Source organism: Capsicum annuum, chromosome 9, assembly GCF_002878395.1.
Source record: "Capsicum annuum cultivar UCD-10X-F1 chromosome 9, UCD10Xv1.1, whole genome shotgun sequence".
NCBI lineage: Eukaryota > Viridiplantae > Streptophyta > Magnoliopsida > Solanales > Solanaceae > Capsicum > Capsicum annuum.
The window spans coordinates 126,286,397-126,299,127 of NC_061119.1; the positions used below are offsets into that span (position 1 = coordinate 126,286,397).

The 12,731-nt window shown below is 28.5% G+C and overlaps 1 pseudogene; it reads left to right on the top strand.

The window, feature by feature from the left end:
• The first annotated feature begins 11,031 nt into the window (after positions 1-11,031).
• LOC107841365 overlaps positions 11,032-12,731 on the top strand; it is a 95,623-nt pseudogene continuing 93,923 nt past the window's right edge.

The window sequence follows — 12,731 nt, forward strand, 5'->3', positions numbered from 1 at the left end:
GATTGGAATAATTTTCATTTTTATCTTCTTGACTTAAGATTTTTACTAATTCATATTCTAGATTAGATATTATCGTGATTAAATTATCTAGTGTTTTAGGATCCTCGTTAGTATTATGTAACCTTTTATATTCTAGGTATAAACTATATAGTTGGGTTTCGATTTCTTTTAATCATTTATTCTTTTCGTAAGATGTATCCATTAATTTATGTAATTGTTAAATTCTTTGTAGTAATATTCATTAACTGTTTTTCTTCATTCTTGTATTTTTTATTTTCATATATTTTATTAATATATTCAATTTTACTGATATTCATATTTTGGGGGTGATTAAATGGTTGTTGATTAAATGCTTTGCTATAATATTCTTTAGTTTTTCTCTTAGTTTTTGTAAATCTTCTATATTATTTTTACGATATTCTAAATATTTTATATCTTTTGTTTTAAAGTATTCAATTAAATTTGTTTTTGTAAGGTTTTCTGTTAATCTTGTTTCTTCTATTTCTTGTTTTCAATATTTTAGATATTCGTAGTCTATCATTTTATTCTAAAGTAATGTATAATAATCTATTCTATTTGTACTATATTTAATATCTTGTTTGAGGTTATTTATGCTACTAACTATTTCTTCTTGTTTTCTTTTTAATGAACTTTTTAAACTATCTTAACTTTTATCTTTGCTTTTTTCTAGATTTTTTAAGGTTTCGTCTATCCATTTTAATTTTTCTATTAGATTTTCCATTATTTCTCTAATTTGTTCTTCTATAATTAATTTCTTTATGTAGGTCTTCTTGGTTTGCTCTAATTTTCTTAATATATCCTAGCATTTTGAAGTCTGTATAATATCCAACTGAATCTAGATAATATTGTTGTTCATAATATATGTGTAAGTTTTCTATACTGTTTAATAACTCTTCCTCTTCATAATCTTGTAATTTTTCCCATATTATTTTCTTTATGTCCATAATTTCTATATCTCTAAGTATATATAAAACAAGTATTTTAATATCTTCTATCATTTAGGCTTGGATTAAATGCTTTTTCATAATATTTTTCAGTTGTTTGTTTTAGTCTAAGTAGTTCTTCCATATTTTAATTAAGGAATTCTATATATTTTACATCTTTAGTTTCCATGTATTTGTCTAAATTTGTTTTTATTTATTTTTCAACTAATTGTATGTTTCTCATATCTTTTTTCCAAAATTCTAAATATACATAATTTATCATAGTTAGTGTGTGGGTTTGGCATGTAAGTATTTATAAGAGTAGTTCGGTAGGTGTGGTATATAATTAATTCTAGTCATAAAATATTTATCAAATATTTTTTCTAATATGATTTTTCTTATATCCACTATTTATATATCCTTAAGTACATATAAAACGAGTATTTTAAATTTATCTACTATTTCGTCAGATAAATAACTATCCATTTTTCATAAAATTGTTATTTTCAAAATATTCCCTTTAATTATGTACATAACAAAATATGATCACTCTAGATTGCTATATACTAGATTATTCTTAAATAACATATTCTTCGGTCACTATTAGCATGGTAATCTGGATACTTTTACCTTAAACAGTTCCTCTACTTTGGTTACTCCCTATCACAACTTTCTTGCCTCTCCGGTTTCACCTTTAGGATGACATAGTTCTTAGAAATTTTTCTCCTTTTACACTTTGCTAATAAACTTCTTAATATGCTATTTTTCCAATAATTCTACTATAAAGCAACTAACATAAACTTATTTTATCATATCATGATTGTTAGGAATTTATGAATTTAGCTATTCATAATAGTAAATGAATATACCTGTTCTGTTAGTTTTGATAATTCTAAGCTTTATTCCTCCATAGATTTTTCCATTAAAATATACCTGTTTTTTAATAAATAAATAAAAATTTTTGTTGTGGACTTTTTGCTTCAATGTATGAAGGCTTGCCTTCATTTGAGCAAGTGCTCGTTTATTTATATGAAAATGTGTACACTGTTTTTCTTTACAACTGTCAGCTACTTTACAAAAAAAAAAATGTTTCTGCAAAGAGACCTAAAACTAATGTCTAATCTAATAATGACACTACTTGCCAAAAGTCTAATAATGGCACTACTTGCCATAAAGACTAACAAAAGTCAAAAAATATTAGTTACATGATATTTATGTAAAGCTATCTAGCTATCTTCCATATTTTTTTCTCCTTGAATTACTTTCTTTGTCTTCTTTTTTTATCCGTAGTTATCTTTTATTTATTGCTCTGTATCTCCATTATTGCTTCATATCTTGCATCTTCCAGCTGTCGCTTTTATCTTCTTCTATTCCAGTTGAACTTCTGGGACAATATTATCTTCTCCATTACATTTTGAACATCGATGGTCTAGATATTTATGTCTAATTAACTTGCAATATCTGGTTAATAATTCTTCTAAAATAAATTTTTCTTTAATGGCTCTGGCGATAGTTTTTTTCTCTGGATTGAGTAAAGTCAAGATCCATTGCCTAAGGTCTTCCATATCTACTTCTCGTAGTTCCTTTGAATTTAAGTATACTATTACATTACCTCTTGAATAATAACTCCATATGGGATTTCTGTTGTGATAAGTGTTTGCTAACTCTTGAAGAATTGTGGATAATCCGATAATTCTCTTATTTGCATAAAAATTTGGTATCTCAATTTTAGGTATTTCTGGTTGTGGAATAATATCTTCTGATATAATCATATCTCAGGTCATTCCTATTTTTACAACTTCTATAGGCGATTTAACATCATCATACAATATCTCTGCTGCTGCCGTGTAAAATTTTATAAAAAATAGGTTACCTTTTGTTATTTTTTTAAAAATGTTAAATTAATCATATATTTCTGGTATATTGAATATTTCATTTTCGTCTCGGGTATTTATGGTACTAAGTAGTCCATATTTGTAACAGGTTTTAACTAGACTTGATTTGGTTTTGGGTAAAGCAATTAGCATATTGTATCCGGTTAGCTTCTGGGTTATATAATTCATATGTGGCTCTTGGATGTTTATAGCTCTGGGGTTGGTGTTTAAGAAGGTTTGTATTTTGTAAATATTTTCTATGTATGTTCAGGCTGTATAGTTGTAGGTCTTTTTGTCTTGGTTTAAACTTTATCGGTATATGGTAATTTGTGGAGGGATGAACATAGGATCTTTTGGTGTATTTGGAATAAATGGTTTATTAAATAGCCTGTTTAGGTTCATATTTGTGTTTTTCCTAACTCCTTTTCTTGTACCTGCAGAAGTAGATTGATAAACATTATGGGTTTTATGGAGTGTCCCAACGTCTCCTTCTAGCACTGGAATTTTAATATCTTCCGATCGACATAGCTCTGCACACTGCTGAGTTAGCTGATTTGTAGCTATAGACTTCAGTTTAACTTCATTTGTCTTTAGCTTTTCTATTTCATTACCCATACTGTCCACTTTCATTGAAAGCGTAGTTAAGGTGTTGAATATCTTTTCTAAGTATCTTCTTCTATTATATCAATCTGTGTAGCTTTGTCATGATATGTAATCTGCAATAACATTTTTGTTAGTACTAATTACTTCAATTATAAATGTGAAATTTAATATATTCAAGACTAGTCTCCGAATCACTTTTGTTGTAACTGAATTTTGTATTTTCTTTGTTAGCCACCAATGTACCTGTGTATTATGTGTGCGTACAATAAACTTGTTATATACAATATATGGCTCAAATGCTAATAAACCTTTATATAATGAGCATAATTCTTTTCTATTTATTTCCCATTTTATTTCTATTTCAATAAACGTACCTGAGTAGTATCTACAATGGTGTTTTAATTTTTCTTCTTCATATCTATATTTAAGTACTCCTCCATAACTACATTCACTAGCATCTACTTCTACTATATATATAAAAATATTCTATTTTCATCTGGAAATTGTAATTTTGGTAATCCTTTACAAAGTATTTTTATTTTCTGAACTTATTTTTTATCTTCGTCGTTATAATTATATTCTACATCCTTTTTTAATTTTTTCTATAAGGGCTTTAGATTTTCTACTAATTTTGGTATATATTCTCTTTTTGGTTTACTAATACTAAAAATGATTGTAATTTCTTTTTTGTATCTAATTCTTCTTTTGAATTTATTATTTTTTGTACTATATGTTGTTGTATTTTTACTCCACTTTTATCTATTTATATTCCTAAAAATTCTATCTGATTTTTCATAATTTCAGCTTTCTTTTCACTTAAACTTATTTCCGATTTTTCTATTATATCCATAAATTATTCTAATAATTTTAAATGTTCTTCTTTGGTTAATGTATATAATAGTATATCATCTATATATACTATACAATTAGGCAATTGTTTAAAATAACTATCCTTAAAATGTTGATATCTACCTGGTGTATTTTTATATCCAAATGGTAGTACATTTCATTCATAAAATCCTTGTGGTACCGTAAATGCGGTTAATTTCTTAGATTCTTCTTCTAACTTTAAATGGTAAAATCCTGATTTACAATCAAATTTACTAAAGTAATTATATCCTTGTATTTGTCTTATTTTTAATATCTTATTTGGTATTGGGTAATTATATGTCATGGTTTTTGCATTTAAATTTCTATAATCAATAACCATTCTACTTTTTCCTTTTTTTTGTTTACTATGTTTATTTACTATAAATGCTAGACTATTATGTTTACTATTAATTTTTTGTATGTATTGTTTTTCTAATAATTCTTATATGTGCATTTTAAATTCTTTTAAATCGTCAAAATTATATGTTAATGGTTTTTGAGTTATTATGCTATTTTTATCTATTAATTCAATTTTTATAGTGGTTTTATGTTTTTTCCATCCTTTTAACGGATCTTCACTATATAATTGTTCTATTTTTTTCTTAATTATTTCTATCTTACATATTGAAAATATAGTTATTTCTTTTTTATTTATTGAAAATACGACCAATTCTATTGTATCTTCAGTATTTTTTATATTTTCTAATTTTTGTGTAATTTTTTCACTTCCTTCTATCCAATCAGTTTTCTTTCTTATTTTATTAGTAACTCTTTTTTCTCTTACTTTTTGTTTACATGGTGTTGTAAACCACCAATCCGTTCTAGTTATTATATGTGGGTATAATTTTTCTAAAAATGGCATTCCTAAAAGTATATCTTTTGATGTTACCTCATAATTATAGATTTCTTCTATTGTTAATAATTTATTTTTTCCCGTTATTTTATGTTTTGTTGTTAATACATATAGATTTTTACATCTTGCTATAAATATTTTACTTCCCGGGGTTAGTTCTATTCATGATATTTTTCTAAATAATACTAATTATTTATCTATATTATTATCTTTTATTACTACTGAATAATTTGCACTTATTATAAATTTAAATTTTTGGTATATTAAATTTCCTTTTATGGCAGTTATTATACTTTTTTCTAGAGGTTTTATAATTCTATCATCTGCTAGGTATAATTCTATAGGTGTATCTATTCCTTCTCTGAAACATGCTTTTATTAATATCTCTGTACCTCCTAGGTGTACGTATTTTATTAGGTCTCTAATTTTTATATCGTTTATTTCTTTATTAATTAACCTTTTTGTTACTAGTGGTATACTAGCTTTACCTTTTGCATATCTACAGTCTATTACATGTTCTTTTTGGCTTACTACGTAGTATTCTTCTTTTCCTTTACTAAATATGTTTTTAATTGTTGGTATTTTAAATATTTTTTCTACACTTAAATCTAATTCTTTTCCTTTTATTTCATCAAATATGTGACTATCAAATATTAATTTTTGATCTGTTCCTTCTTCACTTAAATATTCTTCCTTTGTTATTATTTTTATATCTTCTTCAGTCATTTAATTCATCTAATTCACTATCTATTTCATTATCTGTTTCATTCTCTAAAATTTCATATATATTGTCTTCACTTTCTAATTCGTAATCTATATAATCTATCTGCATATATTCTGTATTTCTATTTTTATTTCTGATATTTGTTTATTTTTTGCGGTTTTAGGTAATTTATAATCTCTAGCTTAATATACTAATTTTCCACCATTATAACAACTACATTCTTTTATAGATTTTTTTTTCCTATATGGTCTTTTTTGTTTATAATTTTTTACATAATAACTTTTTCTTGGTTTCTTAATTTATATTTTGATCTTTTGTATTTCTTATATTTCTTATGTGTTTTTTTTTTCTTATAATATCTTTCTTCGCATCCAAATTGAGGTGTTATTTTATCTTTGCAACATGCTAATTTTCTTATTAATGTTTTTTCCATTTTTATTTCTTCTATTTATTTTTCACATAGGTTTCTATACCATTGTTGTAAAAATTTTATTCTTGCTGCTAAAGTATCTACTAATTTTGCTTCATCCTAATTTTTTTATTATTTTTGAACTAAATGGTTCAGGTAATTTATTAAAATATAATTTTCTTACTTCTTTACTTTCTTCAGTATTATATGTTCCTTTATAATAATATTCTTTAAATGCGTAAGTATACTCATCTATGTAACACATATTACATATTGCTAATTTTAACTTACACTGTTTTGATGATCAATTGATTTGTTGTTTTTGATACATAATGATAAACTTTTATTGAAGGTGTTTTTGTTACATGTTATTTGAAACGTTTAAAATAATGCTTTATTTTTCATCTCTAATGGTTCGGTAGAAATAGGATATGAGAAATCAGGTATGTTCTCAGGTTTATTTAATGTATATTAAATGTCCTTACAGTTACTCAATTTATTATCCGCTTTGGTACAATTCATCATCATAACATCAAAGACCATCATTATGAATTTAGTTTTGAAAACATATGGCTCTTATGAATCCTTTTCAAAGTTCTCTTTGTTTGGGGGTTTCATTTTCTAGTATCCTTTTATACGTTTTTTGATATAAACATTGTTTCTATGGATGTTAATTTAATTGAATGAATTTTATTTAACTTAGACTGTTTTGATGATCCATTGATTTGTTGTTTTTTGATACATAATGATAAATCTTTATTGATGATTTTATTTAGCACGGTCGCTTTAATGACTTACGTCTGGCTTAAATTAATCTTTTGGATATATAATATTTGTTGGCCTAAAAGTTACTTACATCCTACTTTAAATTTATTTTAAATTGTTTAAAACTGTATTGATGTGTGGCTTACTGATAGTAGTACTTTTCTGCCTTACCACGAGTTTTGGTATATCTCTCCCGCCTTTGAGGCATTTATGGATCTCTCCATTTTTCAAAGTCTAAATAAGCATGTAATATGTTCAGAATCTACCCAACTCGATTCGATCGGTTTTAAATGATAAGTTAGATTTTATTATAACGATTGGTCGGTAGCAAGGTTTTCCAACTTCATCGTTAATTTTCACTTGTATAATAAACTTTTAAATTCTTAAGGTTGAGAACCTTTATTTTATAAGTTCACTCCCATATAATGAGTTTTTCCTCTCCTTTCAATTAATTTTTTTTTTTGAGATGGGTGTTGAATAAATTTGCAATCCCATACTTTCCCTTTCATTTACTTAATAAATCACATCTTGAAATGGTTGACTAGATTTGTGATAATCTTAGAGATGATGAGTTAATCTGAATCACTACGATACCCCCCAAATGATACACTAACATTTTCTTTCAAGTGTTATACATAATTTTCCAATAAAGAAACATTGAATTAAGCAGGGATGATCAAATGACACATAAAGAAATTATATCATCAAAATTTTCACATTCTAACAAACTAGAAACTTGAAATAGTGACTTAATGATAGCACTATTCTCCAGTTTTACCGTGGTTATATTTTCCTTAAAATAGAATTTAAACTTTCTAAAGTTTAATACCTAATCTCTCCTCTCGAGTAGTGGTTTTCTCCCCATTTTCTCGTTGGAATGGATTAAGTCAATCTTATAGTAGTACACATTTAAGCATTAAACAAAAATCAAACTGAGATGACTCAACACTCACTCAAAATAAATTTCATAACAGTTGGAACATTAAAATCCCAATAACAAAGGACAAACTTAAAACTTCTTGAAAGAAATTTATAAAATATTCTTTCGGATGTATCAGTAGAACAATGTATATCTTATGTGGATGGAAAAATTCAGTAGAGATGTCAATATTTAGAAAATGCACTAAAGGCAACAATACTTACATCTCTTATTTTCAAACGATGGGACTTCACCTAGTAGAACTTAGAGAATTTTGAAAACCTATTTTTCATGTTAGTGTAACTAAACCATACTTTATTTTAACAACTAGACTTATTACCATGAATAAGTTTTCATCGCCATTAGTGGTTACTAAAACATGAAAGTTCATTAAAAAATATAACATGCTTATCACCGTTGTTGTATCGAGAGAATAAGAAAAATTAATAAACTAACAAGAAGAAAATTATACATTACAAAGAGTAACAACTTTATGAGAATATTACATTAATAAACATGAAATGAGTCAAATGAACGTTAAGAAATGGACCTCTAATATGAAGCCAATGCTTTCTCCAATATATTGACACAGAAGATAAAAATGAACCTCAACTATTTTCAGTTCGCTTGCAATCTCCTGTGTGATGAATTAAACTGAGTAAAGGAGCAAACGCTAGACCAAAAACTTGAAACAAAACCCGAACTCAACTCGTGGCTCTTTTTTTCTTTCTTTTCCTCTTCTTCCCTTTTGTTTTTTTTTCTCTTCTTACAGAATGTTATTTTGCTCTCTTTTCTTTTCTTCTATTTTTCGTTTGATCTCCCTAAGTGTATTTCTTCTTTGTCCGTGTCTCTTCTAATCCCAAATTATTCTCTGTAATTGTATTCTCCCTCCCTCTTTTGGTTGCTTGCGTATGTCTGTTATATATGGTGTATGTGTATTTGTAGTGTAGGTTGTGGACGTGGAAAATTGGGAGATAATGGGGGAGTGATTTTAGGTTAGTAGGAAAAGGGTGATGGGGTAGTTTAGGGCTTCTTCTTCTTTTTTTTAATTATTTTTTTTGAAATTAATGTTATAAATAAAAAAAATAAAAAAAATTAAAAATTAAAAATTTATTTAAGACTATTAAACTATAAGTAAGTTAAATAATTAGTCTTAAAACATGATTACGGAATATTAATATCACTAGATTATTTGTTAAAAATTAAAAGAAGAAAACAAATATGAAAAAAAAAATTTCTTAGTAAATAAATAAATAAACAAATAATGAAAATAAAAGCTTATTTAAAATGTAAATCTATTTTTGTAGTTTTCAAAACTTTTAAACAAACCTTGTTAAACTAAGATAAAATTGAAATATCTAACTTAGACCTAAAAATAAAATACATATATATTAAACACTAAAAATGACGTAAAACATTAGGTTATGGTCAAAAAATTAGGTGTTTACAGAATGCCCCTCTTTGCTTGCAAATATGGAGAATTTTCGAGCAAAGAAGTGAACATGACTAATTTTTGGCCCAACCATTTATTCAAAAGTAATACGTAAATAAGTAGGAAAGAGGTGTGACCGATCCCTGGCTTTGGGCATCCTACATATCTCGGGTTATAAGAGATCAGGTCACGTGTAATTCAAATGGATGTAAGAGTGGAATGAATGGATGAGTTAGAGAGTCGAGTTGTGGTCTCGTCGAGTTTTCGGTTCGTTGCTCCTTTTATTACATAAAAAAAATAAAACTGGAAATAAAAGTACAAGATCCTATCTATTCTATTTGTCTTGATCCTCTTGCTTCTGATCTTCCTCTTGGATCTTCAGTTATTGCCTCACCTTCTTCTGGTGGGTACCTTGATATCAAGATTTGATCTTGAAGTTAGGATTTGAGACTTGAACTTGCAACTTGGATTGTGTCATTGACACTCTTCCAAAGGATAGTTCATAGAATACTTTGGATATTTGTTCTCCTGATCAGGAGTTATGCAGATGACTCTTGGGATGTTGGGCCGCTACAGATGCATAGATGACTCTGTATTTTCAAACTAATCATTCTTCACTACTCAAATCAAAGATGGAATGCGATTCTCAGCATTAAACCTTTGTTTTGCAGAAAACCTACAAGCCATCAAGAAAACAAAACAAAACAAACGAAATTTTTCCGTACCAAGTTTACACTAGGAAATTTTTGTGAGTTATTAGAAAAAATACACAACAATTTAAAAATAAATAAATAAAAATGATAGAAATCAAAGCTAGGCATGCAATAAAATAAGATTCTCTTATCAATAATGCAACCAAAGAAAGTTATGCATGAAAAAGAATTAGGATTTTTGCTCCTAAAAATGTGACTAGGGATTGTCATACCCTATGAAGACGAGATAAGATGTCAACTAGGGGATGGCGCCCTGTGTAGACGAGATAAGATGTCAACTAGGGGATGGTTCCCTATGAAGACGAAAAAGATGTCAACTAGGGGATGGCGCCCTATGAAGACGAAAAAGATGTCAACTAGGGGATGATGCCCTATGAAGAAGAATAAGATGTCAACTAGGGGATGGCGCCCTATGAAGACGAAAAAGATTTCCACTAAGGTATGGCTCCCTATGAAGACGAATAAAGATTATGATTTTTTTTTGTTAGAAAAACAAAAAAAAATGCCCCAGTCTTGAATATGAGGGGTTTTATTATTATTATTATAATTACATTTATATGAACTTAGAATTATAGGAGTATAACAAAAAGAGAAAATTTAAGAAATCTTAACTTTGCTATACTTGTTGTTTTTTTTTCTTCTTTCACTAAACTTCACAAGATTACTTTTCCCCTGTTCAAGCAAGGAAAGAAAAAAAAAATTGTGAGTTTTAAACTTGGCAGTTGGTTTGTGGCCTTGAATCCCTTGGAGGTTTGCCTTATCCTTGCTCCAACTTGATACGGTTGATTAAACTAATTTATTGGCGAGGTCGAATCTTCGTCTTTCAAATTCTGTTGTATTTTTGTTTGTTTTAGTATGATTTTGTTCTTCATTTTCAAATTCTTCACTCGTAACATTTATCTTAACTGGCTCCCTATCCTTGTCAAAATACAGAGCAAATTACTCTTGTTTAATTTAGCAAAAATGGTGTCTGCTACTGCTACCACTGTGAGGAAGACTTCTTCTGCTACTGCTGCTAAGAAATCCAGATCTCATCCTCCTTATGCTGAGATGATAACAGAAGCCATAAAGGCGTTGAAGGAGCGAACTAGTTCAAGTCAAGTAGCCATAGCCAAATACATTGAATAAAAGCATAAGGATTTGCCTCCAAACTTCAGAAAACTCTTGCTTGTTCAACTAAAAAAGCTCGTCGCTTCTGGAAAACTCACTAAAGTCAAAGGCTCCTTCAAAGTCTCCCCCGTCGTTAAACCCACCACCACCACCACCACCAAAACCGCCGCAGCTAAACCAAAGAAGAAAACTACCACCACCGTTGCTGCTACCGGTTTTGCTAAGGCGAAAACAGCTGCACCAAAGAAGAAGAAAGCGACCGTGCTAGAACCACGGGACTCGAGGGGTGCCTAACACCTTCCCCTCGGTCAATAGAATTCCTTATCCTGATTCCTAGTTCGCAGACCAAAAAATAAAAAAATAAAGAGTCATTTCCTTTTGAATAGGGATTCAATAAGGTGACTCGGAACACCCAAATTCAATTCCAAGTGGCGACTCTATAAATAAAATAATCCCTTTTCAAAACGTCACTTTAATTGGAATAACCTAATTTCTCTAAAACTAACTCCCTAGTGGGGTCGGGTGCGGTGCAAAACATGGGTGTTACAACAGTTAGCTATCATACCCTACCATTATTGCCCAATTAAAATCATTACCATCTAACCAAACCATTATTCCATTATTATTGCCCAAGGCTATGAGTAGTGTTATCATCATACTGACTATAGCTTGCAAGCAATGTCCATTACCATCCTTTTTATTTAAAGGGATTCCTATTTATCGATAGATTACATTATCAAGTTAACTTGGGGGAATCCCATGTACCCCACAAGTGTTCCATTATTAAGTTTACTTGGGGGAATCTCATGTACCCCACAAGTTTTTCATTACAAGTTTACTTCAGGAATTCTCTTGTACCCCATAAGGAAATTTATTTAACTATAACTATTACCACTAAACCTTACCATTTAACCATTGCAAACTATTTAAACCATTTATAATATTTTGTGTTCCATTACCAAACCATACCATGCAATAGTTCCATTAAAAGTCCAATAATACAGTAAAAGCATTCTCATAGGCATTTTATCAAACATGTTAAGGGCATAGTGTTTCCAAAACCAATTCCAATTACAAATTAAACATTCCTATGAAACCAATTGTCCAAACCACCATTAAAGTATGTAAATACATAATTAAAACATAGGAAAACCATAACCAAACATTTAATACCAAAACCCAAACACATATTTAAAAACCTTAAAAGCATAAAAACAATAATAATGCCATGAAAACAATGTATAAAACATGCCTTTAGTTGGAACTAAAAATGAGGGAAGAGCATATACCTTCGATTTCGAAGATGATGGAGAGAAATCACCCGTATAAGCCATAAATTGATCCTCTAGATGAAACCCTACCTTTCATTACCTAAGAGACTTAGAGAGAATTAGAGAGAGTTTCTAAGTGTTTAACATTAGAATAATAGGGTACACTCCCCCATACCATTCGTATACTCTAATACAAGTGGTACCCCACTACTCATACCCTAGGCCTCCCTTTTGGACCAACACT